This window comes from Oncorhynchus clarkii, chromosome 17, assembly GCF_045791955.1.
Source record: "Oncorhynchus clarkii lewisi isolate Uvic-CL-2024 chromosome 17, UVic_Ocla_1.0, whole genome shotgun sequence".
Lineage (NCBI taxonomy): Eukaryota > Metazoa > Chordata > Actinopteri > Salmoniformes > Salmonidae > Oncorhynchus > Oncorhynchus clarkii.
In genome coordinates, this window is record NC_092163.1 from 49,467,519 (window position 1) to 49,483,398 (window position 15,880).

The 15,880-nt window shown below is 43.1% G+C and overlaps 12 non-coding genes and 1 pseudogene across 12 annotated transcripts; all 13 read left to right on the forward strand.

Moving 5' to 3' along the window:
• Positions 1-627: 627 nt before the first annotated feature.
• LOC139371532 (U4 spliceosomal RNA) lies at positions 628-769 on the forward strand. Its single transcript, XR_011627276.1, has one exon. It is a non-coding gene; the product is annotated as a U4 spliceosomal RNA (small nuclear RNA).
• Positions 770-1,899: 1,130 nt separating this feature from the next.
• Positions 1,900-2,041, forward strand: LOC139371755 (U4 spliceosomal RNA). The gene has a single exon (XR_011627432.1). It is a non-coding gene; the product is annotated as a U4 spliceosomal RNA (small nuclear RNA).
• Positions 2,042-3,171: 1,130 nt separating this feature from the next.
• Positions 3,172-3,313, forward strand: LOC139371756 (U4 spliceosomal RNA). The gene has a single exon (XR_011627433.1). It is a non-coding gene; the product is annotated as a U4 spliceosomal RNA (small nuclear RNA).
• A 1,131-nt stretch (positions 3,314-4,444) lies between these two features.
• LOC139371757 (U4 spliceosomal RNA) lies at positions 4,445-4,586 on the forward strand. Its single transcript, XR_011627434.1, has one exon. It is a non-coding gene; the product is annotated as a U4 spliceosomal RNA (small nuclear RNA).
• Positions 4,587-5,716: 1,130 nt separating this feature from the next.
• Positions 5,717-5,858, forward strand: LOC139371758 (U4 spliceosomal RNA). The gene has a single exon (XR_011627435.1). It is a non-coding gene; the product is annotated as a U4 spliceosomal RNA (small nuclear RNA).
• Positions 5,859-6,989: 1,131 nt separating this feature from the next.
• On the forward strand, positions 6,990-7,131 carry LOC139371759 (U4 spliceosomal RNA). Its single transcript, XR_011627436.1, has one exon. It is a non-coding gene; the product is annotated as a U4 spliceosomal RNA (small nuclear RNA).
• Positions 7,132-8,261: 1,130 nt separating this feature from the next.
• On the forward strand, positions 8,262-8,403 carry LOC139371760 (U4 spliceosomal RNA). Its single transcript, XR_011627437.1, has one exon. It is a non-coding gene; the product is annotated as a U4 spliceosomal RNA (small nuclear RNA).
• A 591-nt stretch (positions 8,404-8,994) lies between these two features.
• On the forward strand, positions 8,995-9,116 carry LOC139371609 (U4 spliceosomal RNA; annotated as a pseudogene).
• A 417-nt stretch (positions 9,117-9,533) lies between these two features.
• Positions 9,534-9,675, forward strand: LOC139371761 (U4 spliceosomal RNA). The gene has a single exon (XR_011627438.1). It is a non-coding gene; the product is annotated as a U4 spliceosomal RNA (small nuclear RNA).
• Positions 9,676-10,805: 1,130 nt separating this feature from the next.
• LOC139371762 (U4 spliceosomal RNA) lies at positions 10,806-10,947 on the forward strand. The gene has a single exon (XR_011627439.1). It is a non-coding gene; the product is annotated as a U4 spliceosomal RNA (small nuclear RNA).
• A 1,130-nt stretch (positions 10,948-12,077) lies between these two features.
• Positions 12,078-12,219, forward strand: LOC139371513 (U4 spliceosomal RNA). The gene has a single exon (XR_011627259.1). It is a non-coding gene; the product is annotated as a U4 spliceosomal RNA (small nuclear RNA).
• Positions 12,220-13,349: 1,130 nt separating this feature from the next.
• LOC139371763 (U4 spliceosomal RNA) lies at positions 13,350-13,491 on the forward strand. Its single transcript, XR_011627440.1, has one exon. It is a non-coding gene; the product is annotated as a U4 spliceosomal RNA (small nuclear RNA).
• A 1,131-nt stretch (positions 13,492-14,622) lies between these two features.
• LOC139371764 (U4 spliceosomal RNA) lies at positions 14,623-14,764 on the forward strand. Its single transcript, XR_011627441.1, has one exon. It is a non-coding gene; the product is annotated as a U4 spliceosomal RNA (small nuclear RNA).
• Positions 14,765-15,880: the final 1,116 nt, after the last annotated feature.

Here is a 15,880-nt window from a genome sequence, read left to right on the forward strand (position 1 = left end):
CTAGACATACCAATGTAACAAAAAATAATACAGTTTCCCGAGAAGCTGTGCGAGATACTGCAAGCAGTTTGAATAGCAGATTTCTGATATTCTATCGCAGTGGCATTATAATAGCCTACGAGGTCCATCCGAGGATTGGTTATTGTTGGGTGACAACTTAACCCAAAACTTTACATTGGAACGACATGAAATATAGTCAGAAGTAGTCTTGGGGAGAATAGGTTCAGCAACAGGTGGTATTGGTCCACAATTCCAGTTTTGCCCCCACACTGCCTCTAATTCTTGCAAGAAGTAAGGTACCCTTAGCCACGTTATACACTTCCACTAGAGGCAGCGGTGGCAAGGTTGAGTTGAAAAGGTTTTGGGTTTGCGACCCATTGCAGCTGAGCCAGTGGTGCAGATTACCCAAAATGCTTTGCTCTCGATATTGTTTTTTTTACTACTGGAAAAAGGTAACATCTATTGAATAAGTACCCCACCTTGCCATGAATGACATGTCATCAAGAATCCACCAAAGTGGTAGGTAGGGGGCGAACTGCTAGACATTGCAATGTTAAAACACAATATTACCGTTAAAGGAGAAGCTGTGCAAAACACTGTAAACAGTATGAGTAGCTGTAATATATTATTCTTTCGCAGAGGCGATATCATAGCCTATGAAGTCCATCTGAGGTGTGATTATTGCTGGTTGAAAACTTAACCCAATACCCCGCTTGGGATGACTTGAAATATAGTCAGCCTTGGCAATTTTTGATAGTCTCATGTGAGACTGCTATACATGTGAAAGAGAAGATAGTGACAAGACCAAACATGGGCTGCATCCAACTCATTTATTCTATAACCTTTTTGATGCTTCAGCTGACAGTTGAACATTATCTTGCAACTAGGTAGAAACAGAAAAAAGGTGTCAGTAGTATATGCTGTGTCAGAAGTAGGGTTCGGGAGAATGAACTCAGCAACAGCGGGTTTGGGCCCACAATTTCAGCTTTGCCCCCACACTGCCTCGAATTGTTGCAAGTAGTATGTTACCCAAAGCCACTTGACCCACTTTGTCTTGCCTCCTCTAGAGGCAGCTATGGCAAGATTTACATGAAAAGGTTTTGGGTTCGTCCCCCATTGCAGCTGAGCCAGTGGTGCTGATTACCCAAAGTGCTTTGCTCTCGATATTGGTTTTGTCCAGGAAAAAAAGGAACATCTATTGAACAAGTACCCCACCTTGCCGTTAATTACATGTAATCGAGAATCCACCAGTGTTAGGTAGGGGGCGAACTGCTAGACATACCAATGTAACAAAAAATAATACAGTTTCCCGAGAAGCTGTGCGAGATACTGCAAGCAGTTTGAATAGCAGATTTCTGATATTCTATCGCAGTGGCATTATAATAGCCTACGAGGTCCATCCGAGGATTGGTTATTGTTGGGTGACAACTTAACCCAAAACTTTACATTGGAACGACATGAAATATAGTCAGAAGTAGTCTTGGGGAGAATAGGTTCAGCAACAGGTGGTATTGGTCCACAATTCCAGTTTTGCCCCCACACTGCCTCTAATTCTTGCAAGAAGTAAGGTACCCTTAGCCACGTTATACACTTCCACTAGAGGCAGCGGTGGCAAGGTTGAGTTGAAAAGGTTTTGGGTTTGCGACCCATTGCAGCTGAGCCAGTGGTGCAGATTACCCAAAATGCTTTGCTCTCGATATTGTTTTTTTTACTACTGGAAAAAGGTAACATCTATTGAATAAGTACCCCACCTTGCCATGAATGACATGTCATCAAGAATCCACCAAAGTGGTAGGTAGGGGGCGAACTGCTAGACATTGCAATGTTAAAACACAATATTACCGTTAAAGGAGAAGCTGTGCAAAACACTGTAAACAGTTTGAGTAGCTGTAATATATCATTCTTTCGCAGAGGCGATATCATAGCCTATGAAGTCCATCTGAGGCGTGATTATTGCTGGTTGAAAACTTAACCCAATACCCCGCTTGGGATGACTTGAAATATAGTCAGCCTTGGCAATTTTTGATAGTCTCATGTGAGACTGCTATACATGTGAAAGAGAAGATAGTGACAAGACCAAACATGGGCTGCATCCAACTCATTTATTCTATAACCTTTTTGATGCTTCAGCTGACAGTTGAACATTATCTTGCAACTAGGTAGAAACAGAAAAAAGGTGTCAGTAGTATATGCTGTGTCAGAAGTAGGGTTCGGGAGAATGAACTCAGCAACAGCGGGTTTGGGCCCACAATTTCAGCTTTGCCCCCACACTGCCTCGAATTGTTGCAAGTAGTATGTTACCCAAAGCCACTTGACCCACTTTGTCTTGCCTCCTCTAGAGGCAGCTATGGCAAGATTTACATGAAAAGGTTTTGGGTTCGTCCCCCATTGCAGCTGAGCCAGTGGTGCTGATTACCCAAAGTGCTTTGCTCTCGATATTGGTTTTGTCCAGGAAAAAAGGGAACATCTATTGAACAAGTACCCCACCTTGCCGTTAATTACATGTAATCGAGAATCCACCAGTGTTAGGTAGGGGGCGAACTGCTAGACATACCAATGTAACAAAAAATAATACAGTTTCCCGAGAAGCTGTGCGAGATACTGCAAGCAGTTTGAATAGCAGATTTCTGATATTCTATCGCAGTGGCATTATCATAGCCTACGAGGTCCATCCGAGGATTGGTTATTGTTGGGTGACAACTTAACCCAAAACTTTACATTGGAACGACATGAAATATAGTCAGAAGTAGTCTTGGGGAGAATAGGTTCAGCAACAGGTGGTATTGGTCCACAATTCCAGTTTTGCCCCCACACTGCCTCTAATTCTTGCAAGAAGTAAGGTACCCTTAGCCACGTTATACACTTCCACTAGAGGCAGCGGTGGCAAGGTTGAGTTGAAAAGGTTTTGGGTTTGCGACCCATTGCAGCTGAGCCAGTGGTGCAGATTACCCAAAATGCTTTGCTCTCGATATTGTTTTTTTTACTACTGGAAAAAGGTAACATCTATTGAATAAGTACCCCACCTTGCCATGAATGACATGTCATCAAGAATCCACCAAAGTGGTAGGTAGGGGGCGAACTGCTAGACATTGCAATGTTAAAACACAATATTACCGTTAAAGGAGAAGCTGTGCAAAACACTGTAAACAGTTTGAGTAGCTGTAATATATCATTCTTTCGCAGAGGCGATATCATAGCCTATGAAGTCCATCTGAGGCGTGATTATTGCTGGTTGAAAACTTAACCCAATACCCCGCTTGGGATGACTTGAAATATAGTCAGCCTTGGCAATTTTTGATAGTCTCATGTGAGACTGCTATACATGTGAAAGAGAAGATAGTGACAAGACCAAACATGGGCTGCATCCAACTCATTTATTCTATAACCTTTTTGATGCTTCAGCTGACAGTTGAACATTATCTTGCAACTAGGTAGAAACAGAAAAAAGGTGTCAGTAGTATATGCTGTGTCAGAAGTAGGGTTCGGGAGAATGAACTCAGCAACAGCGGGTTTGGGCCCACAATTTCAGCTTTGCCCCCACACTGCCTCGAATTGTTGCAAGTAGTATGTTACCCAAAGCCACTTGACCCACTTTGTCTTGCCTCCTCTAGAGGCAGCTATGGCAAGATTTACATGAAAAGGTTTTGGGTTCGTCCCCCATTGCAGCTGAGCCAGTGGTGCTGATTACCCAAAGTGCTTTGCTCTCGATATTGGTTTTGTCCAGGAAAAAAGGGAACATCTATTGAACAAGTACCCCACCTTGCCGTTAATTACATGTAATCGAGAATCCACCAGTGTTAGGTAGGGGGCGAACTGCTAGACATACCAATGTAACAAAAAATAATACAGTTTCCCGAGAAGCTGTGCGAGATACTGCAAGCAGTTTGAATAGCAGATTTCTGATATTCTATCGCAGTGGCATTATCATAGCCTACGAGGTCCATCCGAGGAGTGGTTATTGTTGGGTGACAACTTAACCCAAAACTTTACATTGGAACGACATGAAATATAGTCAGAAGTAGTCTTGGGGAGAATAGGTTCAGCAACAGGTGGTATTGGTCCACAATTCCAGTTTTGCCCCCACACTGCCTCTAATTCTTGCAAGAAGTAAGGTACCCTTAGCCACGTTATACACTTCCACTAGAGGCAGCGGTGGCAAGGTTGAGTTGAAAAGGTTTTGGGTTTGCGACCCATTGCAGCTGAGCCAGTGGTGCAGATTACCCAAAATGCTTTGCTCTCGATATTGTTTTTTTTACTACTGGAAAAAGGTAACATCTATTGAATAAGTACCCCACCTTGCCATGAATGACATGTCATCAAGAATCCACCAAAGTGGTAGGTAGGGGGCGAACTGCTAAGAAAATTCAAATTTAAAACACAATATTACCGTTAAAGGAGAAGCTGTGCAAAACACTGTAAACAGTTTGAGTAGCTGTAATATATCATTCTTTCGCAGAGGCGATATCATAGCCTATGAAGTCCATCTGAGGCGTGATTATTGCTGGTTGAAAACTTAACCCAATACCCCGCTTGGGATGACTTGAAATATAGTCAGCCTTGGCAATTTTTGATAGTCTCATGTGAGACTGCTATACATGTGAAAGAGAAGATAGTGACAAGACCAAACATGGGCTGCATCCAACTCATTTATTCTATAACCTTTTTGATGCTTCAGCTGACAGTTGAACATTATCTTGCAACTAGGTAGAAACAGAAAAAAGGTGTCAGTAGTATATGCTGTGTCAGAAGTAGGGTTCGGGAGAATGAACTCAGCAACAGCGGGTTTGGGCCCACAATTTCAGCTTTGCCCCCACACTGCCTCGAATTGTTGCAAGTAGTATGTTACCCAAAGCCACTTGACCCACTTTGTCTTGCCTCCTCTAGAGGCAGCTATGGCAAGATTTACATGAAAAGGTTTTGGGTTCGTCCCCCATTGCAGCTGAGCCAGTGGTGCTGATTACCCAAAGTGCTTTGCTCTCGATATTGGTTTTGTCCAGGAAAAAAGGGAACATCTATTGAACAAGTACCCCACCTTGCCGTTAATTACATGTAATCGAGAATCCACCAGTGTTAGGTAGGGGGCGAACTGCTAGACATACCAATGTAACAAAAAATAATACAGTTTGCCGAGAAGCTGTGCGAGATACTGCAAGCAGTTTGAATAGCAGATTTCTGATATTCTATCGCAGTGGCATTATCATAGCCTACGAGGTCCATCCGAGGAGTGGTTATTGTTGGGTGACAACTTAACCCAAAACTTTACATTGGAACGACATGAAATATAGTCAGAAGTAGTCTTGGGGAGAATAGGTTCAGCAACAGGTGGTATTGGTCCACAATTCCAGTTTTGCCCCCACACTGCCTCTAATTCTTGCAAGAAGTAAGGTACCCTTAGCCACGTTATACACTTCCACTAGAGGCAGCGGTGGCAAGGTTGAGTTGAAAAGGTTTTGGGTTTGCGACCCATTGCAGCTGAGCCAGTGGTGCAGATTACCCAAAATGCTTTGCTCTCGATATTGTTTTTTTTACTACTGGAAAAAGGTAACATCTATTGAATAAGTACCCCACCTTGCCATGAATGACATGTCATCAAGAATCCACCAAAGTGGTAGGTAGGGGGCGAACTGCTAGACATTGCAATGTTAAAACACAATATTACCGTTAAAGGAGAAGCTGTGCAAAACACTGTAAACAGTTTGAGTAGCTGTAATATATCATTCTTTCGCAGAGGCGATATCATAGCCTATGAAGTCCATCTGAGGCGTGATTATTGCTGGTTGAAAACTTAACCCAATACCCCGCTTGGGATGACTTGAAATATAGTCAGCCTTGGCAATTTTTGATAGTCTCATGTGAGACTGCTATACATGTGAAAGAGAAGATAGTGACAAGACCAAACATGGGCTGCATCCAACTCATTTATTCTATAACCTTTTTGATGCTTCAGCTGACAGTTGAACATTATCTTGCAACTAGGTAGAAACAGAAAAAAGGTGTCAGTAGTATATGCTGTGTCAGAAGTAGGGTTCGGGAGAATGAACTCAGCAACAGCGGGTTTGGGCCCACAATTTCAGCTTTGCCCCCACACTGCCTCGAATTGTTGCAAGTAGTATGTTACCCAAAGCCACTTGACCCACTTTGTCTTGCCTCCTCTAGAGGCAGCTATGGCAAGATTTACATGAAAAGGTTTTGGGTTCGTCCCCCATTGCAGCTGAGCCAGTGGTGCTGATTACCCAAAGTGCTTTGCTCTCGATATTGGTTTTGTCCAGGAAAAAAGGGAACATCTATTGAACAAGTACCCCACCTTGCCGTTAATTACATGTAATCGAGAATCCACCAGTGTTAGGTAGGGGGCGAACTGCTAGACATACCAATGTAACAAAAAATAATACAGTTTGCCGAGAAGCTGTGCGAGATACTGCAAGCAGTTTGAATAGCAGATTTCTGATATTCTATCGCAGTGGCATTATCATAGCCTACGAGGTCCATCCGAGGAGTGGTTATTGTTGGGTGACAACTTAACCCAAAACTTTACATTGGAACGACATGAAATATAGTCAGAAGTAGTCTTGGGGAGAATAGGTTCAGCAACAGGTGGTATTGGTCCACAATTCCAGTTTTGCCCCCACACTGCCTCTAATTCTTGCAAGAAGTAAGGTACCCTTAGCCACGTTATACACTTCCACTAGAGGCAGCGGTGGCAAGGTTGAGTTGAAAAGGTTTTGGGTTTGCGACCCATTGCAGCTGAGCCAGTGGTGCAGATTACCCAAAATGCTTTGCTCTCGATATTGTTTTTTTTACTACTGGAAAAAGGTAACATCTATTGAATAAGTACCCCACCTTGCCATGAATGACATGTCATCAAGAATCCACCAAAGTGGTAGGTAGGGGGCGAACTGCTAGAACATTGCAATGTTAAAACACAATATTACCGTTAAAGGAGAAGCTGTGCAAAACACTGTAAACAGTTTGAGTAGCTGTAATATATCATTCTTTCGCAGAGGCGATATCATAGCCTATGAAGTCCATCTGAGGCGTGATTATTGCTGGTTGAAAACTTAACCCAATACCCCGCTTGGGATGACTTGAAATATAGTCAGCCTTGGCAATTTTTGATAGTCTCATGTGAGACTGCTATACATGTGAAAGAGAAGATAGTGACAAGACCAAACATGGGCTGCATCCAACTCATTTATTCTATAACCTTTTTGATGCTTCAGCTGACAGTTGAACATTATCTTGCAACTAGGTAGAAACAGAAAAAAGGTGTCAGTAGTATATGCTGTGTCAGAAGTAGGGTTCGGGAGAATGAACTCAGCAACAGCGGGTTTGGGCCCACAATTTCAGCTTTGCCCCCACACTGCCTCGAATTGTTGCAAGTAGTATGTTACCCAAAGCCACTTGACCCACTTTGTCTTGCCTCCTCTAGAGGCAGCTATGGCAAGATTTACATGAAAAGGTTTTGGGTTCGTCCCCCATTGCAGCTGAGCCAGTGGTGCTGATTACCCAAAGTGCTTTGCTCTCGATATTGGTTTTGTCCAGGAAAAAAGGGAACATCTATTGAACAAGTACCCCACCTTGCCGTTAATTACATGTAATCGAGAATCCACCAGTGTTAGGTAGGGGGCGAACTGCTAGACATACCAATGTAACAAAAAATAATACAGTTTGCCGAGAAGCTGTGCGAGATACTGCAAGCAGTTTGAATAGCAGATTTCTGATATTCTATCGCAGTGGCATTATCATAGCCTACGAGGTCCATCCGAGGAGTGGTTATTGTTGGGTGACAACTTAACCCAAAACTTTACATTGGAACGACATGAAATATAGTCAGAAGTAGTCTTGGGGAGAATAGGTTCAGCAACAGGTGGTATTGGTCCACAATTCCAGTTTTGCCCCCACACTGCCTCTAATTCTTGCAAGAAGTAAGGTACCCTTAGCCACGTTATACACTTCCACTAGAGGCAGCGGTGGCAAGGTTGAGTTGAAAAGGTTTTGGGTTTGCGACCCATTGCAGCTGAGCCAGTGGTGCAGATTACCCAAAATGCTTTGCTCTCGATATTGTTTTTTTTACTACTGGAAAAAGGTAACATCTATTGAATAAGTACCCCACCTTGCCATGAATGACATGTCATCAAGAATCCACCAAAGTGGTAGGTAGGGGGCGAACTGCTAGACATTGCAATGTTAAAACACAATATTACCGTTAAAGGAGAAGCTGTGCAAAACACTGTAAACAGTTTGAGTAGCTGTAATATATCATTCTTTCGCAGAGGCGATATCATAGCCTATGAAGTCCATCTGAGGCGTGATTATTGCTGGTTGAAAACTTAACCCAATACCCCGCTTGGGATGACTTGAAATATAGTCAGCCTTGGCAATTTTTGATAGTCTCATGTGAGACTGCTATACATGTGAAAGAGAAGATAGTGACAAGACCAAACATGGGCTGCATCCAACTCATTTATTCTATAACCTTTTTGATGCTTCAGCTGACAGTTGAACATTATCTTGCAACTAGGTAGAAACAGAAAAAAGGTGTCAGTAGTATATGCTGTGTCAGAAGTAGGGTTCGGGAGAATGAACTCAGCAACAGCGGGTTTGGGCCCACAATTTCAGCTTTGCCCCCACACTGCCTCGAATTGTTGCAAGTAGTATGTTACCCAAAGCCACTTGACCCACTTTGTCTTGCCTCCTCTAGAGGCAGCTATGGCAAGATTTACATGAAAAGGTTTTGGGTTCGTCCCCCATTGCAGCTGAGCCAGTGGTGCTGATTACCCAAAGTGCTTTGCTCTCGATATTGGTTTTGTCCAGGAAAAAAGGGAACATCTATTGAACAAGTACCCCACCTTGCCGTTAATTACATGTAATCGAGAATCCACCAGTGTTAGGTAGGGGGCGAACTGCTAGACATACCAATGTAACAAAAAATAATACAGTTTGCCGAGAAGCTGTGCGAGATACTGCAAGCAGTTTGAATAGCAGATTTCTGATATTCTATCGCAGTGGCATTATCATAGCCTATGAGGTCCATCCGAGGAGTGGTTATTGTTGGGTGACAACTTAACCCAAAACTTTACATTGGAACGACATGAAATATAGTCAGAAGTAGTCTTGGGGAGAATAGGTTCAGCAACAGGTGGTATTGGTCCACAATTCCAGTTTTGCCCCCACACTGCCTCTAATTCTTGCAAGAAGTAAGGTACCCTTAGCCACGTTATACACTTCCACTAGAGGCAGCGGTGGCAAGGTTGAGTTGAAAAGGTTTTGGGTTTGCGACCCATTGCAGCTGAGCCAGTGGTGCAGATTACCCAAAATGCTTTGCTCTCGATATTGTTTTTTTTACTACTGGAAAAAGGTAACATCTATTGAATAAGTACCCCACCTTGCCATGAATGACATGTCATCAAGAATCCACCAAAGTGGTAGGTAGGGGGCGAACTGCTAGACATTGCAATGTTAAAACACAATATTACCGTTAAAGGAGAAGCTGTGCAAAACACTGTAAACAGTTTGAGTAGCTGTAATATATCATTCTTTCGCAGAGGCGATATCATAGCCTATGAAGTCCATCTGAGGCGTGATTATTGCTGGTTGAAAACTTAACCCAATACCCCGCTTGGGATGACTTGAAATATAGTCAGCCTTGGCAATTTTTGATAGTCTCATGTGAGACTGCTATACATGTGAAAGAGAAGATAATGACAAGACCAAACATGGGCTGCATCCAACTCATTTATTCTATAACCTTTTTGATGCTTCAGCTGACAGTTGAACATTATCTTGCAACTAGGTAGAAACAGAAAAAAGGTGTCAGTAGTATATGCTGTGTCAGAAGTAGGGTTCGGGAGAATGAACTCAGCAACAGCGGGTTTGGGCCCACAATTTCAGCTTTGCCCCCACACTGCCTCGAATTGTTGCAAGTAGTATGTTACCCAAAGCCACTTGACCCACTTTGTCTTGCCTCCTCTAGAGGCAGCTATGGCAAGATTTACATGAAAAGGTTTTGGGTTCGTCCCCCATTGCAGCTGAGCCAGTGGTGCTGATTACCCAAAGTGCTTTGCTCTCGATATTGGTTTTGTCCAGGAAAAAAGGGAACATCTATTGAACAAGTACCCCACCTTGCCGTTAATTACATGTAATCGAGAATCCACCAGTGTTAGGTAGGGGGCGAACTGCTAGACATACCAATGTAACAAAAAATAATACAGTTTGCCGAGAAGCTGTGCGAGATACTGCAAGCAGTTTGAATAGCAGATTTCTGATATTCTATCGCAGTGGCATTATCATAGCCTACGAGGTCCATCCGAGGAGTGGTTATTGTTGGGTGACAACTTAACCCAAAACTTTACATTGGAACGACATGAAATATAGTCAGAAGTAGTCTTGGGGAGAATAGGTTCAGCAACAGGTGGTATTGGTCCACAATTCCAGTTTTGCCCCCACACTGCCTCTAATTCTTGCAAGAAGTAAGGTACCCTTAGCCACGTTATACACTTCCACTAGAGGCAGCGGTGGCAAGGTTGAGTTGAAAAGGTTTTGGGTTTGCGACCCATTGCAGCTGAGCCAGTGGTGCAGATTACCCAAAATGCTTTGCTCTCGATATTGTTTTTTTTACTACTGGAAAAAGGTAACATCTATTGAATAAGTACCCCACCTTGCCATGAATGACATGTCATCAAGAATCCACCAAAGTGGTAGGTAGGGGGCGAACTGCTAGACATTGCAATGTTAAAACACAATATTACCGTTAAAGGAGAAGCTGTGCAAAACACTGTAAACAGTTTGAGTAGCTGTAATATATCATTCTTTCGCAGAGGCGATATCATAGCCTATGAAGTCCATCTGAGGCGTGATTATTGCTGGTTGAAAACTTAACCCAATACCCCGCTTGGGATGACTTGAAATATAGTCAGCCTTGGCAATTTTTGATAGTCTCATGTGAGACTGCTATACATGTGAAAGAGAAGATAGTGACAAGACCAAACATGGGCTGCATCCAACTCATTTATTCTATAACCTTTTTGATGCTTCAGCTGACAGTTGAACATTATCTTGCAACTAGGTAGAAACAGAAAAAAGGTGTCAGTAGTATATGCTGTGTCAGAAGTAGGGTTCGGGAGAATGAACTCAGCAACAGCGGGTTTGGGCCCACAATTTCAGCTTTGCCCCCACACTGCCTCGAATTGTTGCAAGTAGTATGTTACCCAAAGCCACTTGACCCACTTTGTCTTGCCTCCTCTAGAGGCAGCTATGGCAAGATTTACATGAAAAGGTTTTGGGTTCGTCCCCCATTGCAGCTGAGCCAGTGGTGCTGATTACCCAAAGTGCTTTGCTCTCGATATTGGTTTTGTCCAGGAAAAAAGGGAACATCTATTGAACAAGTACCCCACCTTGCCGTTAATTACATGTAATCGAGAATCCACCAGTGTTAGGTAGGGGGCGAACTGCTAGACATACCAATGTAACAAAAAATAATACAGTTTGCCGAGAAGCTGTGCGAGATACTGCAAGCAGTTTGAATAGCAGATTTCTGATATTCTATCGCAGTGGCATTATCATAGCCTACGAGGTCCATCCGAGGAGTGGTTATTGTTGGGTGACAACTTAACCCAAAACTTTACATTGGAACGACATGAAATATAGTCAGAAGTAGTCTTGGGGAGAATAGGTTCAGCAACAGGTGGTATTGGTCCACAATTCCAGTTTTGCCCCCACACTGCCTCTAATTCTTGCAAGAAGTAAGGTACCCTTAGCCACGTTATACACTTCCACTAGAGGCAGCGGTGGCAAGGTTGAGTTGAAAAGGTTTTGGGTTTGCGACCCATTGCAGCTGAGCCAGTGGTGCAGATTACCCAAAATGCTTTGCTCTCGATATTGTTTTTTTTACTACTGGAAAAAGGTAACATCTATTGAATAAGTACCCCACCTTGCCATGAATGACATGTCATCAAGAATCCACCAAAGTGGTAGGTAGGGGGCGAACTGCTAGACATTGCAATGTTAAAACACAATATTACCGTTAAAGGAGAAGCTGTGCAAAACACTGTAAACAGTTTGAGTAGCTGTAATATATCATTCTTTCGCAGAGGTGATATCATAGCCTATGAAGTCCATCTGAGGCGTGATTATTGCTGGTTGAAAACTTAACCCAATACCCCGCTTGGGATGACTTGAAATATAGTCAGCCTTGGCAATTTTTGATAGTCTCATGTGAGACTGCTATACATGTGAAAGAGAAGATAGTGACAAGACCAAACATGGGCTGCATCCAACTCATTTATTCTATAACCTTTTTGATGCTTCAGCTGACAGTTGAACATTATCTTGCAACTAGGTAGAAACAGAAAAAAGGTGTCAGTAGTATATGCTGTGTCAGAAGTAGGGTTCGGGAGAATGAACTCAGCAACAGCGGGTTTGGGCCCACAATTTCAGCTTTGCCCCCACACTGCCTCGAATTGTTGCAAGTAGTATGTTACCCAAAGCCACTTGACCCACTTTGTCTTGCCTCCTCTAGAGGCAGCTATGGCAAGATTTACATGAAAAGGTTTTGGGTTCGTCCCCCATTGCAGCTGAGCCAGTGGTGCTGATTACCCAAAGTGCTTTGCTCTCGATATTGGTTTTGTCCAGGAAAAAAGGGAACATCTATTGAACAAGTACCCCACCTTGCCGTTAATTACATGTAATCGAGAATCCACCAGTGTTAGGTAGGGGGCGAACTGCTAGACATACCAATGTAACAAAAAATAATACAGTTTCCCGAGAAGCTGTGCGAGATACTGCAAGCAGTTTGAATAGCAGATTTCTGATATTCTATCGCAGTGGCATTATCATAGCCTACGAGGTCCATCCGAGGAGTGGTTATTGTTGGGTGACAACTTAACCCAAAACTTTACATTGGAACGACATGAAATATAGTCAGAAGTAGTCTTGGGGAGAATAGGTTCAGCAACAGGTGGTATTGGTCCACAATTCCAGTTTTGCCCCCACACTGCCTCTAATTCTTGCAAGAAGTAAGGTACCCTTAGCCACGTTATACACTTCCACTAGAGGCAGCGGTGGCAAGGTTGAGTTGAAAAGGTTTTGGGTTTGCGACCCATTGCAGCTGAGCCAGTGGTGCAGATTACCCAAAATGCTTTGCTCTCGATATTGTTTTTTTTACTACTGGAAAAAGGTAACATCTATTGAATAAGTACCCCACCTTGCCATGAATGACATGTCATCAAGAATCCACCAAAGTGGTAGGTAGGGGGCGAACTGCTAGACATTGCAATGTTAAAACACAATATTACCGTTAAAGGAGAAGCTGTGCAAAACACTGTAAACAGTTTGAGTAGCTGTAATATATCATTCTTTCGCAGAGGCGATATCATAGCCTATGAAGTCCATCTGAGGCGTGATTATTGCTGGTTGAAAACTTAACCCAATACCCCGCTTGGGATGACTTGAAATATAGTCAGCCTTGGCAATTTTTGATAGTCTCATGTGAGACTGCTATACATGTGAAAGAGAAGATAGTGACAAGACCAAACATGGGCTGCATCCAACTCATTTATTCTATAACCTTTTTGATGCTTCAGCTGACAGTTGAACATTATCTTGCAACTAGGTAGAAACAGAAAAAAGGTGTCAGTAGTATATGCTGTGTCAGAAGTAGGGTTCGGGAGAATGAACTCAGCAACAGCGGGTTTGGGCCCACAATTTCAGCTTTGCCCCCACACTGCCTCGAATTGTTGCAAGTAGTATGTTACCCAAAGCCACTTGACCCACTTTGTCTTGCCTCCTCTAGAGGCAGCTATGGCAAGATTTACATGAAAAGGTTTTGGGTTCGTCCCCCATTGCAGCTGAGCCAGTGGTGCTGATTACCCAAAGTGCTTTGCTCTCGATATTGGTTTTGTCCAGGAAAAAAGGGAACATCTATTGAACAAGTACCCCACCTTGCCGTTAATTACATGTAATCGAGAATCCACCAGTGTTAGGTAGGGGGCGAACTGCTAGACATACCAATGTAACAAAAAATAATACAGTTTCCCGAGAAGCTGTGCGAGATACTGCAAGCAGTTTGAATAGCAGATTTCTGATATTCTATCGCAGTGGCATTATCATAGCCTACGAGGTCCATCCGAGGAGTGGTTATTGTTGGGTGACAACTTAACCCAAAACTTTACATTGGAACGACATGAAATATAGTCAGAAGTAGTCTTGGGGAGAATAGGTTCAGCAACAGGTGGTATTGGTCCACAATTCCAGTTTTGCCCCCACACTGCCTCTAATTCTTGCAAGAAGTAAGGTACCCTTAGCCACGTTATACACTTCCACTAGAGGCAGCGGTGGCAAGGTTGAGTTGAAAAGGTTTTGGGTTTGCGACCCATTGCAGCTGAGCCAGTGGTGCAGATTACCCAAAATGCTTTGCTCTCGATATTGTTTTTTTTACTACTGGAAAAAGGTAACATCTATTGAATAAGTACCCCACCTTGCCATGAATGACATGTCATCAAGAATCCACCAAAGTGGTAGGTAGGGGGCGAACTGCTAAGAAAATTCAAATTTAAAACACAATATTACCGTTAAAGGAGAAGCTGTGCAAAACACTGTAAACAGTTTGAGTAGCTGTAATATATCATTCTTTCGCAGAGGCGATATCATAGCCTATGAAGTCCATCTGAGGCGTGATTATTGCTGGTTGAAAACTTAACCCAATACCCCGCTTGGGATGACTTGAAATATAGTCAGCCTTGGCAATTTTTGATAGTCTCATGTGAGACTGCTATACATGTGAAAGAGAAGATAATGACAAGACCAAACATGGGCTGCATCCAACTCATTTATTCTATAACCTTTTTGATGCTTCAGCTGACAGTTGAACATTATCTTGCAACTAGGTAGAAACAGAAAAAAGGTGTCAGTAGTATATGCTGTGTCAGAAGTAGGGTTCGGGAGAATGAACTCAGCAACAGCGGGTTTGGGCCCACAATTTCAGCTTTGCCCCCACACTGCCTCGAATTGTTGCAAGTAGTATGTTACCCAAAGCCACTTGACCCACTTTGTCTTGCCTCCTCTAGAGGCAGCTATGGCAAGATTTACATGAAAAGGTTTTGGGTTCGTCCCCCATTGCAGCTGAGCCAGTGGTGCTGATTACCCAAAGTGCTTTGCTCTCGATATTGGTTTTGTCCAGGAAAAAAGGGAACATCTATTGAACAAGTACCCCACCTTGCCGTTAATTACATGTAATCGAGAATCCACCAGTGTTAGGTAGGGGGCGAACTGCTAGACATACCAATGTAACAAAAAATAATACAGTTTGCCGAGAAGCTGTGCGAGATACTGCAAGCAGTTTGAATAGCAGATTTCTGATATTCTATCGCAGTGGCATTATCATAGCCTACGAGGTCCATCCGAGGAGTGGTTATTGTTGGGTGACAACTTAACCCAAAACTTTACATTGGAACGACATGAAATATAGTCAGAAGTAGTCTTGGGGAGAATAGGTTCAGCAACAGGTGGTATTGGTCCACAATTCCAGTTTTGCCCCCACACTGCCTCTAATTCTTGCAAGAAGTAAGGTACCCTTAGCCACGTTATACACTTCCACTAGAGGCAGCGGTGGCAAGGTTGAGTTGAAAAGGTTTTGGGTTTGCGACCCATTGCAGCTGAGCCAGTGGTGCAGATTACCCAAAATGCTTTGCTCTCGATATTGTTTTTTTTACTACTGGAAAAAGGTAACATCTATTGAATAAGTACCCCACCTTGCCATGAATGACATGTCATCAAGAATCCACCAAAGTGGTAGGTAGGGGGCGAACTGCTAGACATTGCAATGTTAAAACACAATATTACCGTTAAAGGAGAAGCTGTGCAAAACACTGTAAACAGTTTGAGT